The sequence below is a fragment of the Podarcis vaucheri genome (genome assembly GCF_965113315.1).
Source record: "Podarcis vaucheri genome assembly, chromosome: 2".
Lineage (NCBI taxonomy): Eukaryota > Metazoa > Chordata > Lepidosauria > Squamata > Lacertidae > Podarcis > Podarcis vaucheri.
The window spans coordinates 30,099,160-30,105,372 of NC_138760.1; positions in this window are offsets into that span (position 1 = coordinate 30,099,160).

The following is a 6,213-nucleotide window of genomic DNA, read 5'->3' on the forward strand; positions in this document are numbered from 1 at the left end:
AGTCCCAAAACATCTGGAGGGCAGAGTTTGCCTATGTCTGGACAAAACCACCAGGGAGGGAGGGGGATATATATAGAGGGAGAGGTGAGTGAAAGGAAGCAATTATTACCAGGCTGAAATTAAAAACCAAGGCAAAGAATAATTAGGACAGGAGACCACAATAACCATACTGAAGGTGAGCAATGTAAATAACTGAAATTGGTATTCTGAGACCAGGAGTTATGAACTTGGCAACATCACTAGAAAAACAACAAGGATCTGCGTGTTTGTGAATAAGATTGCACTGCTGAGCAGAATGTAAATCAGACATGATATCATTGAACCTCTGTGGCCCTCTGATATCGTTGGACATTATAAGTCCCATGATCTCTGACTGATGGGAGAGTCCAACAATATGGAGAAGGCTGCAAGTTTCTCATCCCTGATTTTAATTGTACATATTAAACCAAATCTGCAAACATTGCAGCACAATTTGATATTGACTCTGACTATTCATAATCCATGAATGCAGCCTACAAAAGTAATGAAGTACACAATCCTGTTGTTATGTAAATAGAACTTGAGTCTATATATGGCCTGGCCCTCAGCCCTGCACCTTTAAGCAGCAGTTTTCACCCACCTTTGTGCCACTTCTCCTTTGCAAAAAAAATCATGAACTTTTTTCCAGTTAGGCAATTGGTGGGTGGAGATCACAAAAGTTAAACAACTGGTGGATAGAATCTTCCGCCTCCTTGCATAACCAGAGTTACCTCATTGTTTCCACATGTCCCTCCAGTTCTTTAATACAAATTTTCTTGTTTATTTTCCTCTTATTCGATTTGTAAGTCTTTTCAGGCAGGGATTCTATTATTGTCTTCTGCTGGTACCTTCTGTAATGGAGATCCAGTCAATGATTAAAGCTGCTATGCACCATTGCAAAAAATATAAGTAATTATGACACTCAAAACACTTAATAGCACAAACCCTGAACATACTTACATGGGAGCAAGGACTACTGAACTCTATGGGACTTACATCTGAGTAGACTTGTATAGGCTTGCACTATAGGTGTTTTGATCTTTTCCTGTCTGCATGGGACGTGTTTTAATCATAGTATAGGCTAATGGCTAAGGTCACAGTTCTAGATGGTTGGGAAGTGCACATGTGCAGGAGATTGTATTCCGTAAGATTCTCTTGTAGCAGATCACCCAGGAAGACAGACATGATTTTCTTTTAAAACCAGGTTTCCTGTTCAACCAGTTAATTAGCTGCAGTCAGTAGTTTCTGAACACCTCTACCCATGTGTGCTTTTCTTTTCCTCTCCTGACTAATACTGTGGCTGTAACTTAAAATACTTCAGCTATAAAGAGTATTCTAGGGTCCAACCCAGGTTGTTGTTGTTGTTTAGTCATTTAGTCGTGTCCGACTCTTCATGACCCCATGGACCAGAGCACGCCAGGCACTCCTGTCTTCCACTGCCTCCCGCGGTTTGGTCAAACTCATGCTGGTAGCTTTGAGAACACTATCCAACCATCTCGTCCTCTGTCGTCCCCATCTCCTTGTGCCCTCCATCTTTCCCAACATCAGGGTCTTTTCCAGGGAGTCTTCTCTTCTCATGAGGTGGCCAAAGTATTGGAGCCTCAGCTTCAGGATCTGTCCTTCCAGTGAGCACTCAAGGCTGATTTCCTTCAGAATGGATCGGTTTGATCTTCTTGCAGTCCATGGGACTCTCAAGAGTCTCCGCCAACACCATAATTCAAAAGCATCAATTCTTCGGCAATCAGCCTTTTTTATGGTCCAGCTCTCACTTCTATACATCACTACTGGGAAAACCCAGGTACACAGCAGAATTGACGGTTTACCAAATACTGTATTTTTTGCTCTATAAGACTCACTTTTTCCCTCCTAAAAAGTAAGGGGAAATGTGTGTGCGTCTTATGGAGCAAATGCAGGCTGCGCAGCTATCCCAGAAGCCAGAACAGCAAGAGGGATTGCTGCTTTCACTGCGCATGTGATCCCTCTAGCTGTTCTGGCTTCTGAGATTCAGAATTTTTTTTTTCTTGTTTTCCTCCTCCAAAAACTAGGTGCGTCTTGTGGTCTGGTGCGTCTTATAGAGGGAAAAATACGGTAATTCTTTCAAACCATTAGATGCATTCGCTTATCTTGTGCAGTGTGTTTTCAATGTTGTCAATACATTTTTTATTTAGAAAAATGACCAAATCTTTACAGAAAGAAAGGGTTGTTTGAACCGTATTTTTTTTTTGGGGGGGGGAGAAGACAGCAGCACTCATGTGATTAAGCCTCGTGGTCAAAACAGAGCAACCTGATTCAAGAGGCCCCATAAGAGAAGAAGGCAGGAATCTGTCTCTGAATGGCTTCCCAGCCTTATGATTCTATGCATTAGGCTGGACAAATGGCACAAGCTGTCTATATGAATCTATTCTATCGAGAAGTTAAAATTTTTGGGGAAATGATATATAATGAATTGAAAAAAAATGTTTAAAATGACTTTTGTAAAAAACAACAACAACCAGAAGCATTTCTATTAGGGATTGTAGGACAAGACCTGCCAAGAAAAACAAAGAATTTATTTATGTATGCTACAACAGCGGCAAGAGTCTTGTTAGCACAAGGATGGAAGAATGAGGAAATCCCAACGAAAGAACAATGGCAAGAAAAATTGATGAGCTATGCGGAATTGGCTAAACTGACATATGAACTGCATGATAAGGACAACTATGACTTCAAGGAAGTAGGGGAACTTTTTACAAATTACCTAGAAAGACAATAAAATGATCTGGACTCTTTGACAGGTTTTGAATAAACATCCACAAATTTATTAGTTGAACACACAAATTTATTAGTTGAACACATGATAAGGCAAGGATATGTACAATTCTATAACATGCAGAGAACAATATGTGCAAAGAAACCAGAGAGGGGAGCTGAGGGAAGTCCTGGGGGGGAGGAGAGGGAGGGGGGAAGGGGGGGAGATAATGTAATTGATTATTTATTTGGATTGGATGCGGGTGGCGCTGTGGGTTAAACCACAGAGCGGTTCGAATCTCCACAATGGGGTGAGCTCCCGTTGCTCGGTCCCTGCTCCTGCCAACCTAGCAGTTCAAAAGCACGTCAAAGTGCAAGTAGATAAATAGGTACCGCTCCAGCGGGAAGGTAAACGGTGTTTCCGTGCGCTGCTCTGGTTCACCAGAAGCGGCTTAGTCATGCTGGCCACATGACCCGGAAGCTGTACGCCGGCTCCCTCGGCCAATAAAGCGAGATGAACACCACAACCTTAGAGTTGGCCACGACTGGACCTAATGGTCAGGGGTCCCTTTACCTTTAATTTGTTATGTCGAAATTGTCTAATTTTTTTTTTAAAAGAATCTATTATTAGCATTTATCAGCTGTTCCTCTCTTTTTTAACTTGCTACAGAGAGTTGTGGAAGATCATCTCTTCTTGAATTTTTTTGCTAGGATTTACAAAAGTGTTCTCTCTTTCCTTAGAAATTCCTGACATTTTGTTGGCAACTCCAATGTAAAGTGTTGCTTCCATTAAGATTCTTTCCAAATCTATGAAGACATATTTTCATACTTCGTTCTACTATCTCTAACAGGAGTGTGATCTCCATCTAATCAGACCTGCCCTCCTCCTCCTCCTCCTTCTTCATTTGTCTCCCTTTTTAAATCCCACCCTTTGGAACAGCACCCTCTGCCTCTCCTCCAAGTTTCCTGCCACCCCCTTCACCACCCTTGGTTCAGGTTGCATTACCAGGGTACTCTGCAGTAACAGAATTCTTAGACTGTTCCTTTATTTTCACTTCAGGCAAAATGGATTATGGACTGCAAACCATGGACAATGGTTTGCCAACCATGGACAATGACCAGAAAAGAAGCCAACTCCTAGGGGCCATGGGGGCTATGGCCTCCATAATAAAATATTTGAAGGGGCCAGGCCCCTGCAAAGTTGATGGACATTCCCATTCAAATGGTGTGTGTGCACTGCATCATGTGATCAGTTATGCAGGGCAGGGCTGACCTGGGCCCCCACAATATTTTATTCAAGTTGGCACCCCCGATGACCAGTGACTATTAAAAGGGCTTGGGTACATTAAAATCCAACAGCTATGCCTAAGAAGAACAGCAGGAGGCAAATAATTGAGCAAACACACCTCTTATGCAACACACAATGGAAAATATGATGATCCTCATATCTACCATCCTTTATTTCTAAGATAAAAAAGTTACTGGCATTGGCTTTGCGGCATACACTTTGCTTTTTCCCAGCAAACGAAATCAAATATCAACACTATGTAGCTTTCTGAATCTCCCAAGAGCATACAATCATTCCAATACAGCTGTTTCCCTCCCCTTTGCTTCTGTATCAAAATGCATTCCTAACTCCCTAAGCTGTTATTAGTTGCGCAGAGATCAAGAAGGGAAGTGTACACTGAATGTCTGTGGGAGGTGAGCATAGTACGATTCAAGTGGTATCACACATGGCTTGGGGCTAAGATCACTGTCATGGCCTCAGATCATCAGTGCCAGGGACCTACTGAGAACATCTGAGATGGAAACATTGGGTTTGTGGTGCTGTTTTTTAACCCTCAGCTGTGCACAGTGGAAAATACCACACCGGCAAAGTCAAATTGTGGTTTTTAAATTCTAACTGCAACACTGTCTTGCTGAGGGGGAAAGAGGGAAACATCTGTGTTATTTCTTGCTAAACATCACATCTCAGTTTCACCCAATAGTGCAAGATCCACTTTCTAATTTGGGGGAACTAGGTAGAAAGTGGGGCCCATTTTTTTTAAAAAAACTGTTACATGGCTATGGATAGTAATAATTTTTATATTCTTCCAGTGATTCTGGCACTGACTAAATGATTGAGCCAGTTCAGAATGTTCCTTTGTTCAGAAACCTGAACAGTTAGCAGTCCAACTTCAGTGAGGGAGAGAAACGTTGTTAATTTGGCTGGGAGTAACACCTTAGACAGGGGCAAACAAAGGACAAGTGAAGAAGTTATAGGGCCTAGGAAAGATAAGCGCTAGAGTGCCCAGAGCCAAAGAGACTGAAAGAATATTACAGCATAGGCAATGGATTGAGAAAGAGGAAGCCAATGGAAAAGTCGGTACATAATGAGGCTTGAGGAAAAAGTCATACGAAAGAGAGAACCGTGTGAGAGGAAGCTAAGTGGGAAGGAAGTGAGAAGGCAAAAGAGGAATCCATGGAAGCATTGGATTGATAGGTTTAGAGTTAATTCCTGATGGGAATTTGGCCAGATGTAGCTCCTATTGTCACTGCAACATTCATGCTCCTTCAATATACAGTGGTACCTCGGGTTAAGCACTTAATTTGTTCTGGAGGTCTGTTCTTAACCTGAAACTGTTCTTAACCTAAAGCACCACTTTAGCTAATGGGGCCTCCTGCTGCCACCGTGCCGCTGGAGCACGATTTCTGTTCTCATCCTGAAGCAAAGTTCTTAACCTGAAGCACTATTTCTGGGTTAGCGGAGTCTGTAACCTGAAGTGTATGTAACCTGAAGCGTATTTAACCTGAGGTACCACTGCAATACAAATCAACTGCTTTGGGGGGTCACTGTGGTAAGATGGGGTTCTAGATGCAGTATATCTTCCACCCTCTCTAGAAAAAACATGAGCAGCTGGTAAGCTGGGGCAAATCCCATACATCTCATTGTGCAATTTCTCTTCCCAAAACAGTTGGAGGAGATGAGGAGGAAAAAGGAAGAAAGCCAAGCATATCCAGGTAATTGAGCATACCTCTGTCCCTTCTAGATGGAACATATCTTGAAGAACATCTACTCTATCACTCAAAAGGAGGGATGAAGTTGGGTAGGAATGGGCCTGTAAAGATTACCAGCAAAAGATTATGGGACTTTGTTGAAACATTTTGCTCACGTTTGTCTCTCTGAGTTTACAGTACTGGGAAACATTTATGGATGTTGCTTTTAGCACAGATTCCATCCCTCATGCTTCACGTGGGCTGATGATAAAAAGTCACAGTGAAAATTAGTCCAGTGAGTGTGGGGAACTGGGGTACAATCCATCAAAAACGTTGTCCTGGATAAATCCACCGAAATGAGTGGAAGCTTTGTCTTGTAGTAATTCCATTCATTTAATGGGGAACTTTGCAATGGATTGTGTGCTTGGTTTCCAAGTCAGTGCATACTTATAAATGTGCCCCCAAAAGCTATGACTTTTTTTAAAAAAATGA